At 46.4% G+C, this 27,363-nt stretch overlaps 1 protein-coding gene across 3 annotated transcripts in view; it reads right to left on the reverse strand.

Annotated features, from left to right (window-relative positions):
• Positions 1 to 27,363, reverse strand: part of RBM20 (RNA binding motif protein 20) — a gene marked incomplete at its 5' end in the record, with an annotated part of 177,780 nt that overhangs the window by 48,317 nt on the left and 102,100 nt on the right. The window contains one exon of one of the 3 annotated variants that reach the window (XM_080912074.1): positions 17,048 to 17,170. The exons of the other annotated variants lie outside the window; for them this stretch is intronic. Of the gene's footprint in view, positions 1 to 17,047; positions 17,171 to 27,363 lie in introns of those variants that run through there. 3 annotated transcript variants of the gene reach the window in all.

The raw sequence follows: 27,363 nt of genomic DNA on the forward strand, positions 1-27,363 counted from the left end.
AAATGTGAAGTCTGGATTGATGGGACCAGCGAGGTTGCATCATCAACCTGCTTACAAAGCTGGCGCCGGGAGGGAATGCTCAGCTGGGACACATCTGTCTACTGTCATGGCCACTGTGCAGTAAAAGCTCAGGGATGATGAAGCAGGGTTGGGGAGAGGAGGGCGGCAGGCAGAGAGTCGGAGAGAGATGGAGAGGCTGGGGTGCAGTGGGGTAAGGAGAAAGAGGCAAACACGGGTGTGGCCTCCTGGAGCTCCGCTGAGGAAAGGGAGCTCATGCGTAGGTTTGTCTTGGAGAAGGTAACTGGTAGAAGCATCTACTCCAGTAAGGCTCCTGGGATCAGTGTAAGCTTGTTGGATCCGCAAGAGTCACAAAGGTCCAAGGGTCACTCAGGTCAAAGGCTACATGGGTCAAGGGCCATACAGGTCAAGGGCCACACAGGCTAGGTCACAGGTCAAGGGCCAAGCAGGATAGGTCATTCTCAACTTTGTAGAGCAAGAACCTAGAGCTCTAAATACTCACTGTCATTTAGAAAAGCGGGGTGAACCTATAGGACTCGAACCCCAACCTGGCAATTAAAGTAGGAGCCCCCACATCCTCCTGGGCTGTTGGCTTGTTTTGTTTGAAGTGATATCCCAGAACATGAGGCACACCCACTCTTAAGTACAAGAACAAAATGCACTGCCAAGTCAGATTTTTTTTAAAAAGGCTTTGTTCGTTCCTTCTAGTGTGAGGAATCAAAAACTTGCTGCACATTCTTGAAGAGATACCCAGTTAGCAGGCACAGTGCACTCTGAGGCATGCCCCATTTTAAGATATGGGGAAAGAGAAGGGACGGCCTTTTGTACTCTGGGTAGTTGTGCAGGTGGCATCCAAGTTTCATGAGCCCTTGTGTGGTACAGTACCATCACGACAGTACCAGAGGGGGGAGGGGCTGACAACCATTTACTCGGTCATGAACTGAAAGGAGGGACGGTTCTGACTGAAGAATCACTATGCCTTGTGTGCTGTTGAGTAGAACAGCTTTAGATGGAAACCTGCCAACTGCGGCAGCTCTTCCCCCAGGCTTGTCCACTACACAGATTGTCCTTACTGACGAGGTGACAATGTGGTTTTTAAGACCAAAGGAGCACAAAGCTGGTTTTGTTTTTCCCAGAGAAGTCAGCTGTGTTTTTTCAACTTCAGTTCTGGGCTGGAGCAAGTTCTTGGTAAAGGTTTCCCTCCTGGCTGTTGAAAGGTTATTTGAAGAAGAACCATCTCCCCAACAAGGAAAACCAGCCATGCAGTCAGATATGGGTAGGACTATAGAACCTCACTGTTCAGACGTGGCACACAACCAGACCAAAACCTCACCGTGCAGATCTGGCATAACCAGACCAAGAACCAGATTCTCTTCCCTATTTCTGCTTTACGTCACAAAGTCTTATTGTCCCCAACTTTATTCAAACTTGTACAGAAGTGATTTCACATGGATCTTAGGTGAGAAAAAGACTATTTTATTGAAGAAAATCAAAGTCATGACACATTAGCCTGCAACCTAGCCAGGCTTGGTGGTGGTACATGTCCGCAATCCCTGCACTTGAAAGGCAGAGACAGAAGGATCAGATTAGCCAAGGCTAGTGTTGAGTTTGAAGAGAGACTGGGCATAATAAGACTTCTGTGTCAAAAGACAAAAGTAAAAGGAAGGAAAAGAAGGAGAAAAGAAGGGGGAGGGAGGAAGGAAGGAGGGAAGGAGAGGTAATGGAAGGAAGGGAGGGGAAGAAAAAAGAGAGTTAGGGAGAGAGGGAAGGAGGGAGGAGGAAAGGAAAGGAGGAAAAAAGACACTTAGATATACAGTATTCTTGGAGTGTCTATTTCAAGATTTCACTGCTGTTTGAAGAGAGTCCCCAGAACATGAGGTACACCCACACTCAAATCCAAATACAAACACATCTCAGAGCCAGAGGAAGATGGCTCTGTTAAGCTTTTTCCTTTATGTAAAGACTCACACAGCCCTGCAAAAGAAAGCAGTGTGTCTTGGAGAATCTTGCATTTCCCAGGAGCTTGGTGGCTGTGGCAACAGCCAGGAACTAAACAATGAAGAAGAAAATGGCTGTGGCTTATCAGAGCCCAGTGGCTGGGTGACGAATACACTACTTTATGTGAATTCAGTGCCTTGAGGTCCTCAATATGGAACATCTGAGCATACAGCTGCTCGGTGGGATTCACTGTTGGACAGCTGGGTGTAGTGGGTATAGTCACTCACCACCAACCACAACACGGAAGTTTCGGTATACGTCTAAGTCCAGGGTTAGAAACGGAGGGGCAGAGGCTGGAGAGATAGTTCAGCACTTAGGAGCACCGGCTGTTCTTCCAAGGTTCAGCTCCCAGGAACCACATGGCAGCTACCAACTAACCGTCTGTAACTCCAGCTCCAGGGGTATTCAAGGCCACCTTCTGGTCTCCATGAGCACAGCACATGTGGTATACAGACGTACATGCAGGCAAAGCACCCATACACTGCACAACAGCACCAGTAAGTGTCCCCATACATAGAAAAGAGGACTTTAGAGTGGTGATTAAACAAGATCACCTTGACGTTGCTGAGGTGTGTACCGGGTAGTCCAGAGAATGATGAGGATGAAAGTCAGTGAGAGGGATGGACACACTCATGAGAGAGAGAGAGAAGAGATGATGCCCCGATGTCTTTGGAAGTAGAGGAAGAGACCATGAGCCAAGACACTATAGGCAGCCTCTAGAAATTCAAACAGAAAGGGAAAGGATGTTCCTGAAGAGCCAAGGTGGAGGCAGGGGCATCCCTGCTGATGGTTTGACTACAGACCTACTGAGAGTGATCTCAGAATCTGACTCATCTATGTTGCCACACACTATCAGATTTGTAGTGATTTGTTACAGCAGCCAACAGTAAATGGATACAGTTTCCCCAAGACAAACAGATACTGAGGGTGATTCTGTCTAGGCTGAGGTGGGCCTAGGGGCTGTCTGCATGCTGTGGGCAGAAAGTGATCTGGCCAGGAGCCTGGGTGGCAGAGACACCCGGGGTGAATAATCCAAGAGCCTGGGAAGCTAAGGTTACAGAAGCCACGAAACAAGGTCCCCAGAGGACTCTGCAAAGCCAACTTTTTCCCCCACTCATTAGAGCAGTGGCAAACAGTAAACTTAGAATTGCAGACTTTTAGGATCCATTCAATCCCTAATTACAACACAGAGAGGTAAACTTGTCTCACGACACACAGGTGGCTGATAAACCCTCATGAAAACTCAGATCAGCCAATTCAGCTTCCTAGACCTGGGAAGATTACCTATCCACCTGAGCTTCCCAGGCCTGGGAGAATTACCTATCCACCTGAGCTTCCCAGGCCTGGGAGGATTACCTATCCACCTCAGCTTGAAAGGTAACATTCACCCACACTGAGTTATCATTCACTGAGTTCTTTCCACATGCAGCACTTGCAAGCCACCCACTAAGAACCAGGAAAAAGAAGGATATTCTTCCTTTCTTCCTGCCCATCCATCCAATCTGTCTGTCTGTCTTTGAGACGGGCTCTCTCTGCATAGTTCTGGCTGTCCTAGAGCTCACAGTGTAGACCAGGCTGGTCTTGAACTTACAGAGCGATCCTCCTGCCTCTAATTCCCAAGTGATGGGATTAAAGGTATGTGTCATATACGCCAACTAGCTGGTTTTTTTGCTCTGATTCTCCAGAGACAATGACCTCAAGGATGCCTCGGTCTAGAAAGTGTGTGGCTCAGGGTTTGATCCACATCTTCTTGCCCATGCCAGGTACAGCTGTGATGTTTGCAGCCATCCCCAGCAGATGTGAGTCTGGGCAGTAGAGAGAACAGCACAGACACAGAGTGACAATGTCTGTTAGACGCCCTCCCTGATCCCCTCACAGAAGCAGCAGCTGACTGCACAGGCTCTGATTTACCAAGAAGCTTGGGAGGCTCCAGTGCCCCCGGGCTGAGGTCCTGTCTCTGAGCCATTAAATGCCACAAAGAATTTGCAGTGTATAATTAGATTTGAAACTCTAGTGGTCTGTTTAGAGAAAAAAAAAACTAATTAGAGTATAGTGTTTTCCTGAAGAGTTTTCAAACTAAAGCATCACAGGAAGACAAACTAGTAACTCTTATTTTTTTTAGAAAGTAGAACTATGGAAGAAAACATGCCTCTAGAGGTTTCATTTTACCACATGGGAAGGATGTACAACCTGTTCTTCCCAACCGGGGGAGTGTAACTGTGGTCCCAACCAACTGCCCCAAGATGAAATGATATAGTAGGAGCCTTTGGCCAGAAGAAACAGGTTGCATCTAGCCATAACAACATATGCCCATAATTCTAGCACCAAGAAGATAGGAGGTCATTAAAAGTTTGGGGCCAGCCTGATCTATAGCTTTTCTAGGTTATCCAGGGCTACAAAAAGAAACCCTGTCTCAACACACAAGTATGTGAGGGAGGCAGGGATTGGGATGCTGAAAATCTCCATCCTGTTCCAAAAGGAAGATGCCAATGGCACACACAAGACCCTGCTTCTGACACAGTCTCTCAAAGGACCAGATGTCTCTTCAGAACTTTGATCTTTTAGCCCATGTTGAGTGGCAGCTGCTGTGAGCTATGCAAAGCTTCCAGATGCGGAGACATAAAAGTGGAGGAGAAAAAGAAACCAAGGGGGTGGGGGGTAGAGAAAGAGAAGACTTCCTGAGATCATAGGGAAGGGTGTGATGTACTCTGACCCAGGAAGCTTAAGACAGGGCAGATTCACACTGCACTTTGCAAGAAATTTAACCAATGAAAGAAAAGAACAACCCAAGGGCTTTTCCCTCAAGTCTGAACAAATGCTTACAAGGTCCTGGGTTTGATGTAGTAACAGGTGTGGAGGTCATCGGCTGTGTGTGTGTGTGTGTGTGTGTGTGTGTGTGTGTGTGTGTGTGTGTGTGTAACTGGTAGAGGGAGGGCCACCTGTGGTCAGGCACCAGGTTGCCATCTACCTGTTGAGAGATTAAGGGAAGAGGTTGCTTAACATTTTGACTCTTGGGACAAATGTCACTTATTGGTGACAGAAGTCACAGTGTCCAGGCAAAATCTGAGGCTGGGGTGGTCACAGCGTCACTTTGCCCAGGTCACAGCAATTGCACATGACATTTTGTTGATGATGTCAGGACAGAGATTCCCTGTCATGTCCTTCTGCTACGCTGTTAAGCCATTGCATAAGGAGAGGCTGATTAAGAATAAAGCCAACCCAGAGGACAGTGACTTTGAGATGGGGCAAAGACAGCACTGGAAGATTCCAGGGCCCCCCACCAGCCCACTGTGCCTAGCTATACTCTGGAATCTCCCATTATAGTTCCTTAATTTGTTTAATTAACAGTAAGAATGTATGTCTGGAGAAACTGTTCAGCAGTTAGGAGCTCTCCTGCTTTTTCAAAGGTCTGTAGTTCAACTGCCTGCAATTCTAGCAATGAAAATCTCATACCCTCTTCTGGTCTCTATGTGTAAACACACACAAACACACACACACACACACACACACACAAAGCACATGCACATAAATAAAAACAAAACTCTAAAACCAAAAATCATTCATCCTACAAACTAGATATGGTGACATCCTGTTACCCCAAAATTTGGATGCCTGAAGCAAATGAGTCAGAACCCACCTTGGGCTACACAACAAGACCCTACCCCAACAATGACAATGCTAAAAGACCACTACCTGCTTAAATGATCTGATCTGTATTTAACTCCCTCTGCTCCTCTCTAAGGCCCACACTGACTTGGACACTATGAACCCCACCAGTGTCTCCTGTGGGATGGACTTCAGGACAGGACTAACACTCAGAGCTCGGAAACCATTGCAGGTGAACCCTGGGCAATAACCTTGGTATGAGCATGTACCAGTCAAAGACTGTGTTTCTAGAAGGTTCTCCACCCTGTAGATAAGAGTATAACATAGTTGCAGAGCCAGAGTGAAAATAAGGTTTGGGAAGAAAGGCTCCCACAAGGCGGAGCATGGTCTGAGGCACTTTTTCCCAGGGTCAGGGGTCCAGCTCTGGCTATACAGATGTTCCTATGAGAAGCTGGAGCAGTCTTGGGGTCTGTACAGTTTTGAAGACTGTGACACCTTCCACACAGGACATTACTTTTGCATCACTGGGCTGGCTTTGTGCCAGACATTTGCTGTCCCTTCCTAGGTTCACTAGAGCACCTAAGGGAATTCATTTGGTTTGGTCCCTGATGGTGGCTCTGTTGGTAGGTGATTGGATCATAAGGATGCTAACTTCATCAACTGATTAGTCTATTCACTGGCTCAACTTACAGCTAAGAGTGTTGTTGGGAGATAAGGTCTGGCTGAAGGGTCACTGGGAACGTGTCTGTCCCAGCCTGTTACAGTAAATAATAAAAAGATGGCTTATCCCTTTATCGCCCCCCACTTGCGGGTGCTGCTTTACTAGGGAGCTGAATGTGTGGGCTCGATTACTTGGTCCCAGAACCCTCTCCGCACGGTTCCCTTCCCAGGCAGTTCACTCCACCTGCCCTGCTGCTTCTGCCCCAGTGGGTATGACGCCCCAGCACGTTTCTTTTCACTACTGCCCAGCACAAACATTACTCCAAAGCTCAGTTGTTTTTTTATTGGAGGTTTATATATTAGATTCTCAGTCTACAAACCCTCCACACAATAAGATTAAATACAATAAATGAAGATACAAACTGCCCTTCTATATAAATTAAAAAGACCTATAAAATCCCTTTAAAATATTCATATCTTCCTATCACCAATTACGGCCACCAGGATATAGGTCTGCTTTCTCCAGCTCCATCTTGATTTTTTTTTTCAGTCTCCATTCCTCTTCCGTTTTCCTACCTTTTCTCTGCCTACCACTGTACTGTCCAGCCATATATCACCTTAACATAAACCTGCACTAGTCCATTGATAATGATATATGACTCTGTTTTCAGCCACCGTAAAGGAATAGCTTTGTCCCAGCATGCTTTCACTGCTGAAGCTTTGCCTCACCCCTGGTCCCAAAAAACAATGGCAGGAGCCAGTATGGCTGGAAGCTGCTAAGGCTGCACGCCGAAATAAATTTCTCTCCCCTTAAACTGTTTTTTTTTTTAGCCCTGTCCCTTATAATTATTTTATTTTTATTTTGTGTACATTGATTCTTTGCCTGCATGTATGTCTGTGAGGGTGTTGTGTTCCCTAGAACTGGAGTTACAGACAGTTGTGAGCTGCTATGTGGGTGCTGGGAATTGAACTCAGATCCTCTGGAAGAACAGCCAGAGCTCTTAACTGTTGAGCCATCTCTCCAGCCCTTAAACTATTTCCTAAGGCTAGAGAGTTGGCTCAACAGATGAAGACCCTGGCCATCAAGCCTTGGGGCCTCTGCAACTGATCAGAGAAAATAGATTCCTATAAAGTGTCCTTTGACCTCCTCAGGTATACCGTGGCATATGTAACCCTCCCAACAAAAACTGATTAAATAATTAATTGTTTCCCCTGGAATACTTTTGTTACGGTGATTTTAAGAAGGAATGTGTAACATATTCTTCTAAGAGGAAAGATCTTCATTAGAAAGAGAATATTTCTTGATCTTCTACTCATTGAGGTGGTAATGGGAGATCACAGTGGGCGTCTGTGTGACCATGGACTGTCCTGGATGATCAGGCCATCATAGGTCCTCATCTCAGCCTGTCTCTCATCAGCTATGTGACAGTGAGAAAGGCAAAGGCTCGCGTCCCTGCACCTCGACATACCTAGTTATGCACTTAGAGACAGGCTGTCACCATTAGCCCTGGTTGGCTTGGTGCTGGCTATGGAGACCAGACTACCTATAAATTTGCAGGGGTGTTCTTGCCTTGGCCCCTCAAACAGTGTACCCATTTTGTTAAAAAAAACAAAAACAAAAACAATAAAACAAACAAACAAACAGAACTGTTACATCTTCCCATTTAAGGACCACAAAGGTAAAGGGCTCTCTGGGTGCTCTGGAAACTGCCAGGTCCCACGTAGTTGGGAAGGACATTTCCTGTGGGAAGAGAACCATCTTTGTTTTAGGAGACGGTCGGTCGTCTGCACAGGAAGTATCACATGTTTGGATACTCTCATTGCCGCTGAGAGTCAGGATAAAATGAGTTAATTGGTTCAGCCGTATCGATGACATGTCAATCATAATGGTGTGAGTGCAGCACAACTGGGAAGGTGGGGTTTTGCTCAGAGACAGGTTTGAGACTTAGTACCACCCTGACTAGGAATTCCAGTTTTACCTCTCATAAGTTAGTCTCTGTGGGTCAATACTCAGCTTCTCTCAGGCCTCAGGTCCTCATCATTAAAAGGAAGACGGCTGTATCCAGGCCTCGGGCTCGTTCTGAGGGGGGAAGGGTGCATACCGTATTTAGCCCAGTTCCAACCGCACCGCAAGTAACCACTGCTATTATTATTTCTGCCGTTGTGTTATCACTGGTAATATTATCCTTATCATCATAGTCACCCTCAGTACAGGCAGCTTGGGAGCTCTGCCAACAAACAGGGAAGCTAAGAATGTAGAGATGTGAATGCAGAGAGGCGCGGACAGGAAGGCAAGGGGTGGGCGGCTTCTATAAGGAGAGAACAGAGGTGAGGTGGGGCTCAAGCTGCAGAGATAGCGGTGACAGCCGTTGGGTGACCCAAACCAGGGAACGCCATGTTTGCAGGGCTGCTGAATAAACAAGGGCTCAGCTGAAGGTCCGTGCTGTGACCACGTACAACTCAGCCACGGTGATGCCTCACTACCCGGCAGGCAAGCCGAAAGTGTGCCAGTGCCCAGCCAACAAAACCAACTTTGTTCACAGTGAGCATGGCGGCTTCCCAGAGAACCGATGCAGGACTTGAAAGCCACTCTGAGTTCGTCCCAGCTCACTTTCCAGACTGTAACAAATACACCCTTCCTTGTTCGTGCTGAGATAAAATATGGTCCAGGTGAGACTACTGTTCACTATGGATACGCCTTTAAGGAAGACCCAAGTCCAGCCTACAGCACAGGGTTGGGCCTCTGCTGTCTTTTGGAGGCTAAATATCTCCTAGATCTTCATTTTCTAACTCCAAGGTTGCATTTGACTGCACATATGCAAATTTTAGAAGGGTATGGTGAAGCTCAACATGTCCTCAGGCAAAATGCCGTAAACTTATGAAACACCCCATTTTTCTACAACACTGTAATTTACAATTTACCAATTATGTATCGAGGAGAACAGGACAGAGGAGCCCAGAGGTTCCAAATCTAAAGAAACGCTGGGGGTGGGGGTGGAAAGGCTAGACACACCCTACTGAATCAGCACCATTGTCTACAGTGACGGAGATACCACAGGTAAGCTGCTGTCATAAATGAAGTAACCGCGTGGTAATTAAAAGAGGAAAACTAACTTTACCATAATGCTCTCAGAGATTGGGTCAGGCTACGCGGCACAGAGGGAGGTTTCAAAATGCCAGCTTACAAAGATGCTGGCTATGACAAGCCAGGTCCTGCGCAGGCTGCGAGCCCAAACCTCTAGCTAAATGCCATAGATCTGAGAAGCAAGAAGGAGCCTCGGAGATCGTCTTGTGGTCACTACCTACTTGCCCAACAGAGGGAGGAAAGCAAAAGCCAGGGAAGGGGGTGAAACACATGAGTGTGGTCTGCCCGACCCCAGTCAGACTCCTGAAGAGAAGAGAGGCAGGACTGGAGCCCCAGGGCTGCTGCTGGGATGAGAGTGGAACACAACCACACCAGCACTCAGTAGGGGTGATTCCACAACCACACCAGCACTCAGTAGGGGAGACAGGGCCGCTGCACACTCTCTTCCCTAACAATGGTGCTGCTGGATCCTCATTGGCTAGGCCTCTGTGACTAATTTCAAGATTACCGGGTCAATGCTGCTAACCCGTGTTTGGGCCTTTGCCACAACATCACCATGGCAGCTCTCGAGATGATTCACAGCATCGATGATAATCCTGCTTTCTCTCTTTTGTTCTGGGCTTTTCACTTGGTAGGTTAGTAAGAGCCGCCCACTGCTGCAACACACACGTGCACACACATAGGCACACATCCACTCACAGACACACACACATGCACATGAGCACATGCACACAGGTACAGACAGACAGACACACACACACACACACACACACGCACACACAATCAATCTCCAGAAGAACCATATGGGTAGTGAGGTCAAATGTGGCCATTTCCAGCTTACACTAAGAAGACTATAGGTCAGGCATAGTGGTGTGCACTGAGGCAGGAGAATTGAGTTTGAGAGCACTCTCAGCTCTATAGTGAGATTTGTCTCAAAACAGACAAACAAAGATAAAAAAACACAAGACCAGGAAGGACATGGTGAGCCACCTGGGGTCACGGACAAAATAAAGGATTTTTAGCTGTCGGGCAATATATTCTGTCTCCACAGTCACTGAAGGAAGCATCTAACGCTTTACTTTTGGCCCTGCATCCCTGTGACTTTAGTCTCCTGAGTTCTGCACCACTTTTATCTGACAGTGTCCAAGTCTCACAAAGGGGAGAGTGGTTTTCTAACTGACAGCGGTGGGGGCTGCCTTTCCTCTCAGGGCAAGCAGAGCTCAGAGTGTGCACAGAGAAATGATAAATCCACGCATGTCGAGAAAACAGCACATATCCCCCAGAGCCACACAAGGCTTCCAGGGGCATCCAGCCTTTGGACCTGGTGACATGAAAAACAGGGAGGTGTCATTGACACAGTCATAACTGTCCTGGGACTGCGTGTCAGCAAGAGCTAAGCTGGCCATGCCTGGATGTATGGGATAATTTTGGTCAGTGTCACCACTACAAATAGTATACTTGCCTTTTCTTTTCTTTTTTCCTTTCTTTCTCTCATACCCTACCATTTTCTTTCTTACGGCTTTATTTGTTTTGAAGGGCTGAGGACATGTGGAAGATGTGTGTCTGCTCCTGGGCTGCATCTCCCGATACTCAAGTTTCTTTCTTTTAAAATACGTTTTGTTTTATAAAATAATGAACCAGGTGTGGTGGTGCACACCTTTAGCCCAGCACTCAGGAGGCAGAGGCAGGCAGATCGCTATGAATTTGAAGCCAGCCTGGTCTATAAAGTAAGTTCCTTATGAGCAAGGGCTACCTAGTGAGACTCTATCTACAGGGGAAACAAAGTATAAAAAATAAACAACTTAATTTTTTTTTGTTGCTTTGGTCTCCAAACAAGGTCACTTGATGTAGCCCTGGCTGCCCTAGAGCTTACTATGTAACCAGGCTGGCCCTGAATTCACAGAGATCCTCCTGCCTCTGTTTCTCAATTACTAGAGTTACAAGAATTTGCTGCAATTAGCTTATAATAATAATAATTAGCTTATAATCTAAATTTATTATTATAATCTAATATAATTATAATCTAAAATTATTGTATTAGATAAAGAGATTTACTCAATATTCATATTTGTTGTGAATTTTAAAAGTAAACTGGGCAGTGGTGGTATATCCCATAATGCCAGCACTTGGGAGGCAGAGGCAGGTGGATCTCTTAGGTCAAGGCCAGTCTAGTCTACAGAGTGAGCTCCAGGACCACTGGGTCTACACAGAGAAACTGTGTCTCAAGAAAGCAAAAACCAGTGTGTGTGTGTGTGTGTGTGTGTGTGTGTGTGTGTGTGTAGCAGGAGTCTAAAAAACTCATCATTCACTCCCACCCCCTTAAATGAACAAGAGATGCTATTATATTTTTTTGCTCAGAGAGCTATAGGTGAACAAAGCCAACCTAGGCAGCACGTAAGTGCTAACACGGCACATAAGAGGTGAGGCTAAAAGAAGGAGTTTGAGGTCAGTCTGGGCTACATGCTGAGACCCTAATTCCCAATATACAGTAATATCCCTTCAAGACACTGCCTAGACCAGTCCCACTCTCCTTTCTCCAGAGGCAATTACAGGTGGTTTGTATGTCTCCTGGTCTATGCTCATATCTGTTTACATATAAAAGTATGCACATTAACCTTTTTTTACATGTATGTAGGACTACTTCCAACAGAATTTCTCTAACACACACACACACACACACCTGCCCAAGTTTCTTTCAGGACTGAGCGCAGTCATCCTGGAGTGAAAAATTACCAAGCTGGTCCTACGATGGATATTTATTCCCTGTGAGTCTGTGGTCAACCTGCTTCCCTGCTGCTGTCCAGATGGCTAGAGATCAGAGTGGCCGTACAGTACATTAGCATCCTAACAAACTGGCTGCCACTAAGACCCTGGGACTATTCCTAAAGAAACTGTTGTAGCATGTGTGTACAAGGCATGGTTTGGATGACTGTGTTACAGGCCAGGATGTATGAAATAATTTAATTTTCTTTGGCCCCATTATCTGGGACAAGTGGTTCTGTTAGCTCTCGAAGAAGATTCAGTGAGTAAAATACTCGTGTCTTCTTAGATAATCCTGTGCTCTGTCCAGCTTTCCCTGAACTTCCAGACTAAAAGGAGCTTGGGCCATGCACACTGCAATTGCTTTGTCTGATATACATTATTTTCTGGGCAGAATTTCACTTGTTTTATGAGGAATAAAATCTAAGGAACTGGTTTGACCTTGGGACTAGGGAATGTTTCCCAGTTTTCCCAGAAACCTGAAATACGGTGATCCTTTGGCTGAGACACTTTCCCAGAAGGAAGCGGAGACTCCAGAGGGGAAAAAAAAAAAAACCCACCTTTGTGACTCTCTGCTGTAAGGCTCCAATGCACAGTCCCTAAGAAGCCAGATTGTTCCCATTTATATATAAATACAAAAGAAATGTCAGCATTTCTAAGCAATGCTGCTCCAGGAGAATTCGCTGTGCACAGAGGTGTCTACGCCTTTGTGTTTCTACTCCATTGGCCTATACCACCATCCCCTGGAGAAGCAATGAATGCCTACAGGACATTTTGCCCATGCAGCCTTCTCTCCATCTACCCAGCATGCTCCAGGAGGCCCGCCAATTCTCCACTCCTCTACCGGCCTCTCACATAACTGAACTCCCAATCAGTACCCTGGCTTCCCCAATACCCCAAGATCATTTGAAAGCAGATATAACATGACCCAGTCCATGTCATAGCCCCTGGCAGCAGGTAGAAATGTAGAGCACTTCACATTTCTTTGCCATGGACATGCTGTGCCATGTGACTTGTCAATCACATTCTCAACTGGCTTTTCTAGCCAGACAGCTCATGTGCATGTTGATACAAACCTCGGAGAGGAGAGTCTCTGAAGAGAATTTAGATTAGATTCAGTCTCTGAACATTGTCAAAATTATGTAAATGCCACCAAGCATATCAAGTAGAGAAGTGTAAAATAGTCAACACACAGATCTGTTTGTCACATATTCCCTTTTAATTAAATCTGAAGAGAATGCCACTTCAGCATGTGATCTGAGGAGAGGTATGTAATTTACACGACTCGGACGTGAAACATGTGCACAGGAAGGCTCCCCACGTTCTCTGGGCACTCTTTTCAATGAAGGACACTGGCTGGAACTTTCTGTATCAATGTACAAGATAGTTATGAATTTCAAACCCAGTGGAAAGTAAGAGAAAACTTTAGGTTTGAGAACTCCGAAACGAGCTGATCTCTTCCTAGAACTACCTAACCTGCAAACCGTAACGGGTCTGCTTAGAGCTAAGGACCAGGCAGAGATCTGTATAAAGCTGAAGAAGTAGAAGCAGCTAATGCAGGGAGCTGTTTGGGTTATAAACAGACTCACTACCATACAGGCTCTGGCACTAAGAAGTACGTGCTTTTTTCTCCTTGCTTTGTTTCTGAGGCAGGGTGCTTCTACACAGTCCCGGCTGCCTGGAACTCACTCTGTAGACTGGGATGGCCTAAAATTCACAGAAATCCACCTGCCTGTCTCCCAAAGGCTAGCTAGGATCAAAACTGTGAGCTATACGTCTCAATGAGGTCATTCTTTATGCTGCTGGAGATCTTGATCATCCTAAAATGAGAGGGTTTGATGAGACATTTTGTCTCTCTGTGCCTTCTGGGTTTAGGAATGTTATCTTCTGTAAGCAGCCATTTATGACCCCTGTAAATAGTAAAATGATCTTGGTACTCAAAATGTCAGGACAGAGACTTCAGGTACCCTTATTGTTCCCTTATTTCCAGGTGGCTTCGGGAAACAAACATTTAACGTCCATGTAAGTGTGTGGCTGTAAAGGAACAGCAGACATACAGCGGTGTTCTCAAGCTTTGCAGAGACCAGAACTTGGAATACAGACTGAGTGCTGGGTTCTCTGTGCCTGACTTCCGACTCAGGAGGCCCAGGGCAGGCCTGGGGATGAGCACCTGTACTGAGCCCAGGTGACAGTGCTGAGCACCCTGCCCTAGAACATCTGGAAAACATGCTTTTTCAATCCTAGCAGTATGGCGATCAGTGGGGATTTCAGGGACACCGATATCTTTATTAATGATCCATTTCCACCTAGTACACGCCCAGCATGCCCAGAGGGGGTTTTCCTTCCACAAGTTTCAGGCTGCAGAAATAATCAAGGGTCAGATGTAGTTAATTTTCTAAAAACCTCCTTTTGTGAGACTCAGTCAAATTTGTCGGCTTCGGTTTCTAGAATGAAAACACTCAAGGTTCAGAAAACCTGAAGTAATTTCGTTAAATGATCAGCTTTGTTGCACAGGGGAAAAAACCCCATAGATCCATTAACCAAAGATCCAGTGCTAAGAGCAGAGACTGGCCTCTTTGGGTGAACACCATATATATAATGTATGTATGTATGTATGTATGTATGTATGTATGTATGTATGTATATATGTGTGTGTGTGTCCAACTTCATATGTACCCTTGAGGGCCTTATCTGAAAAACCAAGCCTACAAACCAGGCATGGCGGCAAAGATCTGTGATCCCAGCTCTCAGGAGGCTGAGGCAGAAAGGAACATGAATTTGAGACCAGCCTGGGCTTAGCCTGAGATATACAATGAGGCTTTGCCTCAGAAAACAAAACAAAGGGGAGGGATTTGAAGATCTGAAGCTTGGTGGCACTTTTGGAATCGTGGATTCTGTAATATAGTAACATTCAGGTGTCACCTCCAAAGACTCTTAGTACCCTGAGGTCCAGCACTGGGCTATTCGTATTAACAGCCGCCCAGGGAGCTACATGAAGCAAAGGCAAATGGAAGAGGTACTTTAAAGACATCGTCCTTATTGTAGAATCTTTCAAACCTCCGGCTGCACACAGGGCGCGGTATGGGCAGAGACAAATGTCTTGACTTGATGTCTCTAAGGAAGGAGAAGGCAGAGCTCAGCACAGCAGGCTGTTCACTGTGAAGTACAGCGTATGTGTCAGGAATGTGGCTTAATTCCTTAAGATTCTCTAGGCTCAGTGAGAGCATGAGGTTGGGGCTGAGTCATAAACTATATTAGTCATTGAGAACATATATGCTTCCCAAAGTGAACTAACACTTGGAGAGCCTCAGCAGATATAACCTTTCTAGATATCACACCCAGAACCCAGGTGCCTTCCAAGGCTCAGAACAGTAAACTTGGGTCACTCCTGGTGTCTGTCGGCCTCTATCTTATTAGACAGAGCTGTGACCGTATGAAAAGTACCACGGAACACAGATGAAGAAGCAAAATAGCAACCGTTAGAGGGACAGGTCCACCCTATGTCACATTTGCACGAGTCACTCACACTGTTTTTCAGAACACCACAAACTAAAACCTGTGGTTTGAGAACCAAGCAGATTAAAAACTGCCCTGGCTGAGCCTATCCAGGGTAAAATTCGAAGGTTTTTTTCGGGGGGTGGGGTGGGGGTGGGGGGGAGAGTGGGTTTTTTCCCTTGAAACTGCCTCCAGCTCTCTGCCCTCCGCCCCATGCATTGCTAATTAGGAGCAGCCCACGCTTGACATGTATACAGCCATCTGTGGTGAAATTGATTATTCTATTACTACGGAAAGTAAGGAAGTCATTTCGTTCAAAATATCAGATTCCACAAAATCATACAGGACAGCTGTTGGTGTGTGCCTGTGGGGGGGAGGGGCGGGTGTGTGAACGTATCAGCTCTCCCTCCTCTTTTGGGCATTCTGCTATCTTTGCAAAAAGAAAACGGGGTGGGAGTAAAAAGGCAGGGGCGCGGGGAGAAAACAGGAGTCTAATGCACTTAAGGCAGAAAACAACAATGGAGCTAAATAATAGGGTTTTTTTTTAAGATTAAAAAAAAAAAATCCTCTAATACACCATGCGTGGCTCTTGCCGTTTTATGAGTGGGCCTGCTGTCACGTACTCTCAAGCATAAAGTCAGTATTCCCCACCGGGTACTGAAGCTACTTTTAATTACATCAGTTAAAGAGTAAGGTGAGTCATGGCTGGCTGTGTGGAACCACACAGGTCATCATCCGTGTCCAAATATGTCCTGGAACCTCGCTGACGTGGGAGCACCCACTTGTTTATTTGGAGAGTTTTTAATGCCGTTTTGCTTTAAACTGTTTTAAACTTTCTTTGAAGGGCCACTAAAATTTTCATCAGGGCCAACTTCAGGATACTTAAAAGCAGCTGATATAATGACATTTCCCCTGGCTTCTAACTGTTACCATGGCACTCCCCTCCCCGGTCCGAATGGGTCTGAGTCTGCACCCCACCGATCCGGAACATTTAAAACTCCATGTTCCCATTCTGTCACTGGAAAACTCCATCCATAAACCCGAGGCATCTCAACCTGAAGACATTTCCCCAGCGTTCCCAAGGTTCCAGGGTTCTGAGCGGGTCCACTTTCAGTCTCTCAGACCTTGAAGAGAACGCAATCCGATTCCCTGCTACATCTAGACTTACTGACTTCAGGATTGCCGATTTCACTGGGGTCATGAGATGCTGTCTTAGGTCACATGTTAAACTGCCCTTGGGAATAATTTATTAAAGTCTTTTAAACGAAAGGGGGTGGAGAGTCTAACAAACCGCACACTCAAGCACAAACGCCTAGCGCCAATGACGTGGTCCTAAAATGCCGCCCCGGACTAGAGGAGAAAACAAAACCCCTAGGCAGTCCCCCTTGCATTAGGGACAGGTAAAGTGATGTCATGCAATCTTACCTTTCAGAAACAGCCCAGGGCACCTGGCATGAACGGCTGCTGACCTGCGGCCACCGAAGCTAAGAGTCATTTTGGGTGTCGCACATGTACCGCCCTAGAAAATTCCAACAACATTCTACCAGCTTTCTGCGTGCCAATCATGACAAGCCTTCATCCACTCAAGCGCTCAGGAGTCTGGGAAGGGGCAGAGGAGGGGGGACGGGCGGGATTTGAGCAAGCGAACCAGCGAAAGAGAAAGAGCGTCCCGGGCACTGCCTACCGTCTGCAAGGAGAGTCACATGCCGCTGAGAGCCATTCCTACTGCATTACACATGCTGAGTGTAAATGGCAAACAATATCAGGCCACGTTCATGCCTCATGTTCTCAGCCTCTTCCCGTATCAACACCCAGGCCAGCTCCATGCCGCGGTCTCCGGAGACCACGTCTGAAGGAGGTAGTCTTAGGCTAATCCTGCCCTGCATTTTTAAGAAAATTCCAAAGCCTCCGGGCCTTGTCCACATCCCTGGTTTCCCATTGCCGTCACTGCTGTGGCCGGCGTGACCATTCCTTTCGGTTTCTTCATCCACTTTTTAAAGTTCTAGATCCACTGGTGACAGTTTGGTCCTCAAGATACTCAAACCTGCACGCTCTGGACTTCTGCTAAGTTCTGGAGACCTGCTACTTCCTGTGTGCTAGTGACTCAAGACCTCCATGGGGGGGGGGAATGGATTCTCCATTGTTCTGGGCAGTGACAGAAGGTGATGTCCTCTCCTACAAAGATGCCAGACACATCTTGTTTGTCAGAACTGAGGGCAAAAGTGGCGAGTGGCATCCGCTGGGGCAGAGACCAGGATGTCCAAGTATGGGCAGTGCTGGTACTGAGGAGACTGCTCTCCGTGTAGAAGATACAACTCGCCTCCTCAAACAACCAAAGGCCCTCCCCGGGAAGCCGTCAGTAAGACCTACACTACAGTCAGAGGGCTGCTCTCTCCCTCTACGCTTTAATTATTCATAGCCCTGCTCTTCTTTCCAGGAACCGGTTTCTCTTGCCAATTTTAACTTCTCTTCCAAAAATCTCACACTTAAACCATCAAACCAAACTGCACTTCTGAGTGATTTGTGAAATGAAAACCTGCTGCTGGGCTGACAGGTAAGATAAGCCAACATTCTGGTCGGTCGGTCTGCTGTGCGACCCAGCATCCATTCATCATAATCCCCTTTCCAAAAGCCAGCTGCAGAACGAGCTCTTTTAGATCAAAACCTCTCCACCAGCTCTCACACGGTGGTGTTGACTGAACTCTCCTAGTTTGCCTAGATCCTTGGTGGGGGGTAATGAGGAAGATAGTCTCCCATCTTTACTAACTCTGGGGGTGTCAACAGCACCCTGCTGCCAGGAGTGGATTGAACCCACCTGGTGAGACTTCGAAGGCTGGCAAAAATGAAGTGAAGCCAGCCCTATGCATGTAGACAGCTTGTACCCAGCTGCACGCCAGAAACCCCACCCCTCCTCCTGCTCCCTGACCACCTGCTACCCTTGAGCTCCCAGGAGAGCCTGGGGGAACCTCCTTTTAGGTCAGTCCCAGCACATGGGCTTCCCCAGGCCTGCCTAACTCTCAGTGGCTAACTCAGCCCCAGACACCTAAGAACACCAGTCCCAGACCTTGACCCTCGAGCACCGGCCTCGTCACAGTGTCTCAGCTCAGGACTCAGGTCCGTCACTGACTTAGGTTGCCAAAGCAAACCTAACGTTTGACTCAGCACGATGACCTCACACTTCATCCCTCCCAACTTCTCTGGGGTTCTCACCGAAAAGCAATTTACACTATTCATCTACCAGTGCAGGAAGCTTTGTCCTCCCTCTGCCATGAAGGGGACTTTTCAGAGAAGTCACTGAGGCTGGCTAACAACAGGGTGGGGGAAGAAGGCCCCAGTCCAGGATCATGTAGAAGGTTCATTCTGCTATACTGCTGTATCCGCTACAGTGACTGCCACACTGTGATACTTTGTGACCTTGACACTGTAGATATTTATAATACAAATGGCCTAGTTAGGTTACTACTGCTCCGTCCCATCCGGCTAATGGAACCTTCAAATGAATCCCCGGAAGAAGATGTTTGAATTGGTTCCTTCCTCACAACAGGGACTCCCTAAGAAGTACATGCTACAGACTGAGGACAAGTGTGTAGAAGTGAGTGTCCAAGTGAGACCGAGATGCAGGTCTTCACATGAAGGTCAGTCTCAGCACAAGATGGTTCACGCTGAGGATCTAGAACGGCTCTCTGCAAGAGGAGGCAGATGGTGCCAGTATGTTACAGCCTCAGACTTATTCACCAGGATCAAGGTCACCAATGTCTTGGTATAGCTAAGCTTGGTATCTATAGCCTCTACACTGTCCCCTCCTGTCCCCCACACCTCAAAGAACTGTGCTCTTCTCAGTAGTCACCTAGGACAAGAGGGGGAAAGCTGGGGTAACACTCAACCCATCGTGGCTGACTTGGCTCTGGTCTCCAGTTTAACATTTTGATCCTCTTGTTTAAGATGACTGTCAGGGCGGTGCCAGGTAAGTGTTTTTTCTTCTGATTATGAAAGTACAAGGAGAACGGTAACCGAAGACGAATCCAGGCCAGCCTGGGATTACAGGCTCTGTAGCTGGGCCTCCTCTAATCCTCAGCACACGGAGCCAGGATTGGCTCCCTTGTCTCTGTTTTCTCTTGGGAAGCTTGTTGAAGTAGAATCCCCATGAGCAGAGCCGGAGCCTGCCATGGCCTCCCTGCTCCCCCGCTGCCAGGAAAAGCCAGGAGCCACTGGAATAGCCCAAGTGTTGTCTAAGAAGCACAGTAGCTCCTCCTCTCCCTCTTGTCTTCTGAATCTGCTTCTTGGCTGTCATTCCTCTTCTCCCCCTTCTTCCCTTTTTCTTCCTTAACCCTTTCGACACAACATGCTAACTAAAGGTTAAACCATTTTCAAACACCAGTCCCTCTTTAAAAGTCAGAGTTGGCGGCATCATCTTTATCAATGTGGAACATGCTATTCCTGAAAAAAAAAAAAGTCAACCAAGTCTCAGGCCCAGAGGACAGATGGGCAGCAGCAAGTGGAAGACACGGTGACCTTGAGAGAGCCGGGGCAGAGATCAGGTATGCAAGGGAAAACAAACTCTGGAGTTCTTCCCAGAATGCACAACTGGGCCCCTAGAAAGGCTGTGTCTGTATCCTGCAAGACAAGGGTCTGCCACAGCCCAACGGGGGAGACCAAAGCGGTGAGTCATACAATGTGGGCCCCAGCCCATCCTAGGAAAGGAAGCGGGTTCTTTGTTGCACAGGGCTTTCAATTCCTATCTAGCCAAGTCTTATTTCTCTGTAAGTTCTCCAGGGACCCACAGAACAGAAGCAGGAAGCATCATTACGTCTTGTAGTTTGCTCTTTAAGAGAGGAATGTAACACTTCTCACCCTGGGACTGCAGACCAACCACATCCGCAGGACCCTTCACCAAGCTGCCCTTGCCACTGGAACATCACTGCCTGGTAAAATATCTACACAGATACTTTTCCACTGATGTTATTAAATAAAACTTTAACCTCAAGGGCTGGGTATAGTTCTGGCTGTGTTAGTTCGCATCCCCAGCATTTAGATAAAAAGTCAGATGTGGAAGTGCATACCCACGATGGCAGGGCTGAGGTACAGAGACGGTGGACCTCTGGGGCTCATGGGTCAGCTAGTCCAGCCAACCAGTGACTTCCAGGGTTAATGAAAGACCCTGTCTCAAATAACGCAATAGAAGATATTGTCCACTGCCCTCCAGCCCCCAGGCATGTGTGCATAGGTACATGTACCTGAAAACACACACTTACAACTCTTTCTCTGACTAGCCACGCTCCAAGCACTCAGCGGCCAGGCGTGACTACGGTGGACACAGTGGGATGGGAAACTCCCAGCATTCAGAGAACTTGATGAGACAGACTGTCTTCGGATTGTCATGTGACTGACTCCATTCACCTCTCGCCTCTCTCTGTTCTATTGTCACCTCAGAGAAGCAAACCAGCTCTTGGGAATGTAAAATGGGATGTATGGCTGCCCCTGTCTCCTTTTCTAAGAATACCTTTATCAGAAAGAAGTTATCATTTTCGAATTTTATCTTGTGTTTGATTACCAGTAGAATACAAGAACCACAGAGAAGGCTTCTAGTTGTCTTTTTGACTGCTCACTGTGCACAGAGTAGGACCTGGCACATGTATGTTCATATAGATGTATGTTTAAGAATAAGTAACAACAGGCTGGGCAGCTGGCTCTGCAGGTAAAGGCACTTGCTGCCAAGCCTGATGACCAGAGTTCAAATCCTGGGAGGTGCAAGGAAGAAGAGAACCAGTTCTTGAAAGTCACCCTTTGACTTCTACACATGTGCCATGGCTCATATACATGCACACACAGATAATGAATGAATCAAATTAATGAATGAGTCCAGTGTTAAAAGAAAATAAGAGTAACCAAGAGCTGAGATGTAGCTCAGGGGCACAGTGCTTAGCCAGCGTGAACAAAGCCCTGGGTTTGATTCACAGCACCATATAAATTGTATGAGGTGATACAAACCCTTAAGCCCAGAGCTTGAGAAATGGAAGCAGGAAGACCAGGAGTTCAAGCTTATCCTATACAGCAAGTTCAAGGTCAGCTACATGGACCCCTGTCTCAAACAACAACGCAGGAAATGACCGGAAGAGACAGATCAATTTTGTACATCAGCCATGCCAGGCAGCTGCACACATCTTTCCAGGGACCAACATAACATCTTTTCATAGACCCCTTAGAAGCCTGTGAAGCTTCCATGCCTGGGAGTGCCGAGTATCTGAATTCTCGGTCCTCCTCTAGAACCCAAGTGCCTTTCTGCACCCTCCCTATCAGTCAAACCCCAGCAGGTGACAGTAGCTTTCTTCTTCTTTTGTGAAAGACCAAGACACTACTAACAGAGCGGCAGACACTCTGTAGCTTGGCCTCTGGTTCCATCTGTGCGTACAACTGGATGGGGGGGGCCTGGCTGCGAGGCCGACTGCTCACTGTGAAGGAGGCTCTGCTGCCTTCGGAGCAGCGACTCTGCGGCAGTCTACACTTCAGTTGTTACTTTGGTGAAAATGGCTAGAGTGTGACATTTAGTAGATACGGTCTTCACAGCCAAACACCACAGCCCAAGGATGTAAAAGCTGTAACACACACCATGTGTCACAGGGCACCGAGCTTGCATAACAAGCCAAGTATAAAAGTCACCTTTGATTGGGATCAAAATACGCGGCCACATGATCAGAGACCCAAAGGGAGAAAAAAAGAAGCAAATAAGAAACCAGGCAAAAGCCGACGGGATCCATGCTATGAGCCAAACTAGGGAGACGTCCTCACAGACAAGAAAGTTGGGGGGCTAGATGCTAAATAGCCCCATATTTTACCAAGAAAAGGGGGGCAAGTTGGAACTTTGCTGGTGTGCCCTTTAGTCTGGGCTGAGGAAAGAAATCTAACTCTGAGCTGTTTTCCCTCTAAAGACCCTCCAGCCGCTGTTCACGTTTGAGCTGGTCCTCTTCGGCTTTGTTTGTGAAGGATCTCGGCACGGCAGTGAGGCTTGAAAGTATCCCTGAGAATTAGCCCCCCCTCCCAACGTTTCACTAACTTGAGTTCCAACAGCCATCTGATGTAATTTCCAGGAAACTGGGTCTGCTCTGATGCTTGGCTCATGAATTAATCATAGAAATTGCACAAACTCAGGCCAGAAGCAGCAGAAACAAAGGTGAGAACATCAGGTTTTTTTCCACTTGGAGTCTTAAGTACAGAGGCACGGCAGCCTCTGAAAAGCCAAAAGATGCCAATGTCACAGCCAAGTCACTTTGTCAGCTATTCTCAGGGGCTCCTCAGGACCCCTGAGTTGGTCTCTGTGTGGGTAAACTCTTTTGTGCTCCTTGCAGATATTCTAAATTGTTCAGAGGAAAGGGCCCCATTGTAGCCAGCACTGCCCATTCCAGAAGAAGCCACTGAATGTTTGTTGAACGAACAAACGATTTGTGGTATATTCTCATACCCGTGACAGTTTCTCAGGTTTCCAGCCTATTGTGGAATCTGAAGGCCTACCAGTTACAAATTCATGGTCAACATTTGGAATTCGTGCATGTGTGCGTGCGTATCACTGTGTTTGTCTGGGTAAGCATATGGAGACCCAAGGACCACCTTAGCTGCCCTTCTTCAGACACCATTCTCCTTGGGGTCACTGATTTTGGAGACAGGGTCTATGACCGACAAGCCCCGCGGGTCCGTCTATCTCTACCTCCCCTGAACTGGAATGTTGAGCCTATGCTGCCCTGCCCAGCATTTTAACGTGAGTCCTTGGGATCAGTTCAGTTCTTCGCGCTTGCAAGGCGAGTCCTTTACTGACTGACTTATCTCTTCAGTGCTGACATTTGGAGTTTAAAGTTTGGAAATCTTGATCCAACACCAGCTGGCCAAAGCGTGACATTATGGGGAGTCCAGAGTCTTGACTTGCAAACCCACAAGTGGCCTGAACTTATCTGCTGATGTGCCCTAAGCCGTAACCAGAGGCAGGAATCCACCTTCAACAGTCAGACACACGTTAGAGTGTTAGGGATCAGAGCAAGAGTGAAGAGTCTACTGACTAACGTGGCCAGTGCCAGCCGCCCTTACAGCCACTCTTGAAGAGGCTGGACTTCAGCCACTACAGAGAAGTTGAGAGCCAGGCAGGGGTGGGGAAGCCAGCTAAGAGTAGTGTTCCTTTGATGGCTCTTTTTTCAAGGCCAAGATGAAACTTACTACCCAAGAAATTACCTAACTCTCTATAAAAGAACAACAGCACGTAGAAGGATGGGCTCTTCAATTCCATACTGCTGATCTACACCAGATCAGCTTCTCCCACTGACCACTTGGAACTAATACAACTCTGTGACCCTTCGTCCCCTTGATCATTCTGCCTCTGAACTTTCTGATTTTCCTAAGGACAACTATAACTGCCAAACACATATGCATCATCATACACAATGCACATGGAATATCCTTTTCCCAGAAGAGCAGATATGATGGGCCAGACTGCTTGGCCTGCACTCTTTAGTTGAAAACAACTTGCACTCAATTAGTTTATAAAGAGTATAAAGTTATAGACATGGTACAGCCTGACAGAGGCCATCTGGATATGAATGCAAAGAAACTAGAATAGTACTGTGGTGGTTTAAATGACAACAGCTTCATAGGTTCATGTTTGAATGTCTGATCCCGAGCCAATGGAACTATTTAGGAAGGATCAGGAGGTGTGGCCTTGTTAGAATAGGTGTGTCACTGGGGTTGAGCTTTGAGGTTTTGAAATACCTGTACCACTCCTAGTGTATTATTAGTTATAAATATAAATGTATTTTATCTTATGTGGTGTGTGTGTGTGTGTGTGTGTGTGTGTGTGCACGTGTGCGTGCATACATGTATATGAGTGTCCATGGAGGTCAGTAGATGGATTGGAGTTAGAAGGTCACTAAAAGGAGCTGGAGTTAGTGGCAGTTATGGGCCATCCTACATAGATGTTGGGAATTGACACCATGTCCTCCATAAAAGCAGCATGTGTTCCTAACCATTTAGCCATCTCTCCAGCCTTATAAGTAAAAATCTTAAAGAGTTTGTCAAACACTAACGTAAGGTTGTATTACCAAAATTATCCAGAATACAGGAGAATAAAAACAAACAAACAAAAAAACAAAAAAAAAAAAAACAAAAACAAAAAAAAAAAAAAAAAAAACCACAGACAGCAAACTTAGAAAAGTCCACAGAATACAGCGAGAAAGTCCCAGGAAAGAACAGCAGGGTTGGCTGAGATAATGCCTGGAAATTTTCTAGAGCTGTAGAAGGCACCATGAAGTCAGGAGTCCAGAGAACATTACTGTCATCAGTGAGCCTATCAACCACAACTGAGAGAAAAGCTTAAGGAAAACACACATTACCTTCCCTGAAAGGCAGGAGTGAAAATCAGATTACAACATCAAAAGTGGATGGCAAAGATAACTGAGTATCTTCTGTGTACCAAAGGGAAGAAAGAGCCAAACTGAGTTAGTGCTGGGGATACAATGTACCCCAGGTAGTGCTGAAGATAAGTACCTCAGTTAGTGCTGGGGATACAGTGTAACTCAGTTAGTGCTGGGAATATGATATAATGCAGATATTCAGGCATTTGCCAAATCTGTACAAAGTCCTGGCTCTACCCCTAGCACCAGATAGACGTGGCTTGGTGGTTTGCTCCTGTAGTCCGGTAAATAGAACTACAAAGGATTGTACTGAGTGAGGTAACCCAGACTCAGTCTCTCTCTTCTGTGGCTCCTAGCTCTAAGCCTCAAGATGTGAATTGTGGTGGTTGAAAGGAATGGTCCCCACAGGCTCAAATATTTGAATGCTTAGGGAGTGACACTAGTTGTGGAAGTAAGTGTGACCTTGTTGGAGGAAATGTGTCATGGGGCATGAGCTTTGGGTTTTCAGAAGCCCAAGTCAGGCCCAGTGGCTGTCTTTCTGTCTTTCTGTCTCTGTCTCTCTCTGTCTCTCTCTCTTCTACCAACAGATGTGGATGCAGAACTGTCAACTTCTCCAGCACCATGATGGTGACCCAAGTGGCACAATGCTCCCTGCCATGATGACAATGGACTAAACTGAAACTGTAAGGAAGTTTCAACTAAACTCTTTCCTCTTGTGGTCATGGTGTCTCTTCCCAGCAATAGAGAACTGACTAAGACACGAGAGCACAACCTGTGTCATTACAGAAAAAGAAGAGCAAAATGAAACAAGGTGGGGTCCTACAGGGAATAGCAGGGTGCAGGTGATTTAATGGGGGAAATGGGAAAGAAGAGCTTTTGTTGGAGACAGGGAAGAAGGTCCAGGCAGAAGGAGAGAGAAGGTAAAGTAAGATTAGAAGATGTCTGAAAAGCCACAGGGAATTATATTATTATTTATTTCCCTTAAATTGCATGTAATATGTGTATGTCTACATGTTTACATACACACACACACACACACACACACACACACACACACACACACACACATATATATATGCAGTTTAAATGAAATTTACCCATCTGGTCTGGTAATACTCATCCTAAAAGCCCAAGAGCCATGGACTATATAACAAAAACCCCCATCACCAAGCTTGAGAAACCCCCTTTTAAGCTGTGGGTCAGGAGAGTCCAAGAGACTCCCAAAACATGATAGGCCATTGCTGTGGCTCCTGCCTGCCTCCCTATAGATAAGGGAAGGTAAGTCCCTACAGATGAAGACACCATGTCCTTCAGCCACAAGACCTTGAGAATCTGACCTAAAAGTCTCCCCTGGGTACTAGCTTTCCTGGTACCAGAAGGGGCTATGCAAGCTTCCAAGTGAGAGAAACAACCTCTAGGTCCTACCCAGCTATGATGCCTATGAACTAGAACATCAATGAATACGGCACAATAACCCCGAGGGTACAATAGTGGGACTCATATATATTAAATAGCTCTCTAGTTAAATTTAAGACACACTAAACAGAAGGGAATCCACGCCTGGTATTGGAGACCTAGCCAACGACTTGGGGTTAGAGAGGTCATGGGTCGTGAAGGAGCCCCTCCTCGTTCCGTCTTCCATCATCCAGAACAGTTTTCTATTTGAACTTTACCATTTCAAGGCTTTCACCCAAAAAGCCCTGTTTGTGTTTGAATGAAAAACCCATAGGTAAGTTCTCTAGACAAGTACATTATGATTTATCATTCTGGGTGTTGGGAATGAAGTCTGACGGGATTAAATGATTGAACCAATGTCACAGCGACTTCACCTAGACAGTTTGGAATAACTTTCAGGTCTTGCTTTTAAAAAAAGAATACGTTAACAATTTTGTATGTCATGTGTATGTATTCATGTGAACATGGATCACTGAATGTCTGTACACGTGTGTGTGGCCTGAGGTTTACATGAGTTGTGTTTCTCGATAGCTTTCCATTTTATTTATTAAGGCAGAGTCTCTCCCTAAACCCAGAGTTGCCCAAATTCAGCTACATCTAGCCAAGTTTTCAAGGGACCATTTTTCTTCGCCTCCCAAATGCCGGGATTACATGTGAGCTACCCCACCTGCCCAGCTTTTATGCAAGGATTAGGGTTCCAAGCCTCACGCTTACAAGGCAATTCCTTTATCCACGGAGCTATCTTTCTAGTCTCCAAATTTTATTTTTTAAAAGAACATTTTAAATTTATGTGTGTATATGTCTGTATGTGTGTATGTGTATGTGTGTATATGTATGTGTGTATATGTGTGTATATGTATGTATGTGTGTATGTGTGTGTATATGTGTGTATGTGTG

This window comes from Micromys minutus, assembly GCF_963924665.1.
Source record: "Micromys minutus genome assembly, chromosome: 2".
Taxonomy (NCBI): Eukaryota; Metazoa; Chordata; class Mammalia; order Rodentia; family Muridae; genus Micromys; species Micromys minutus.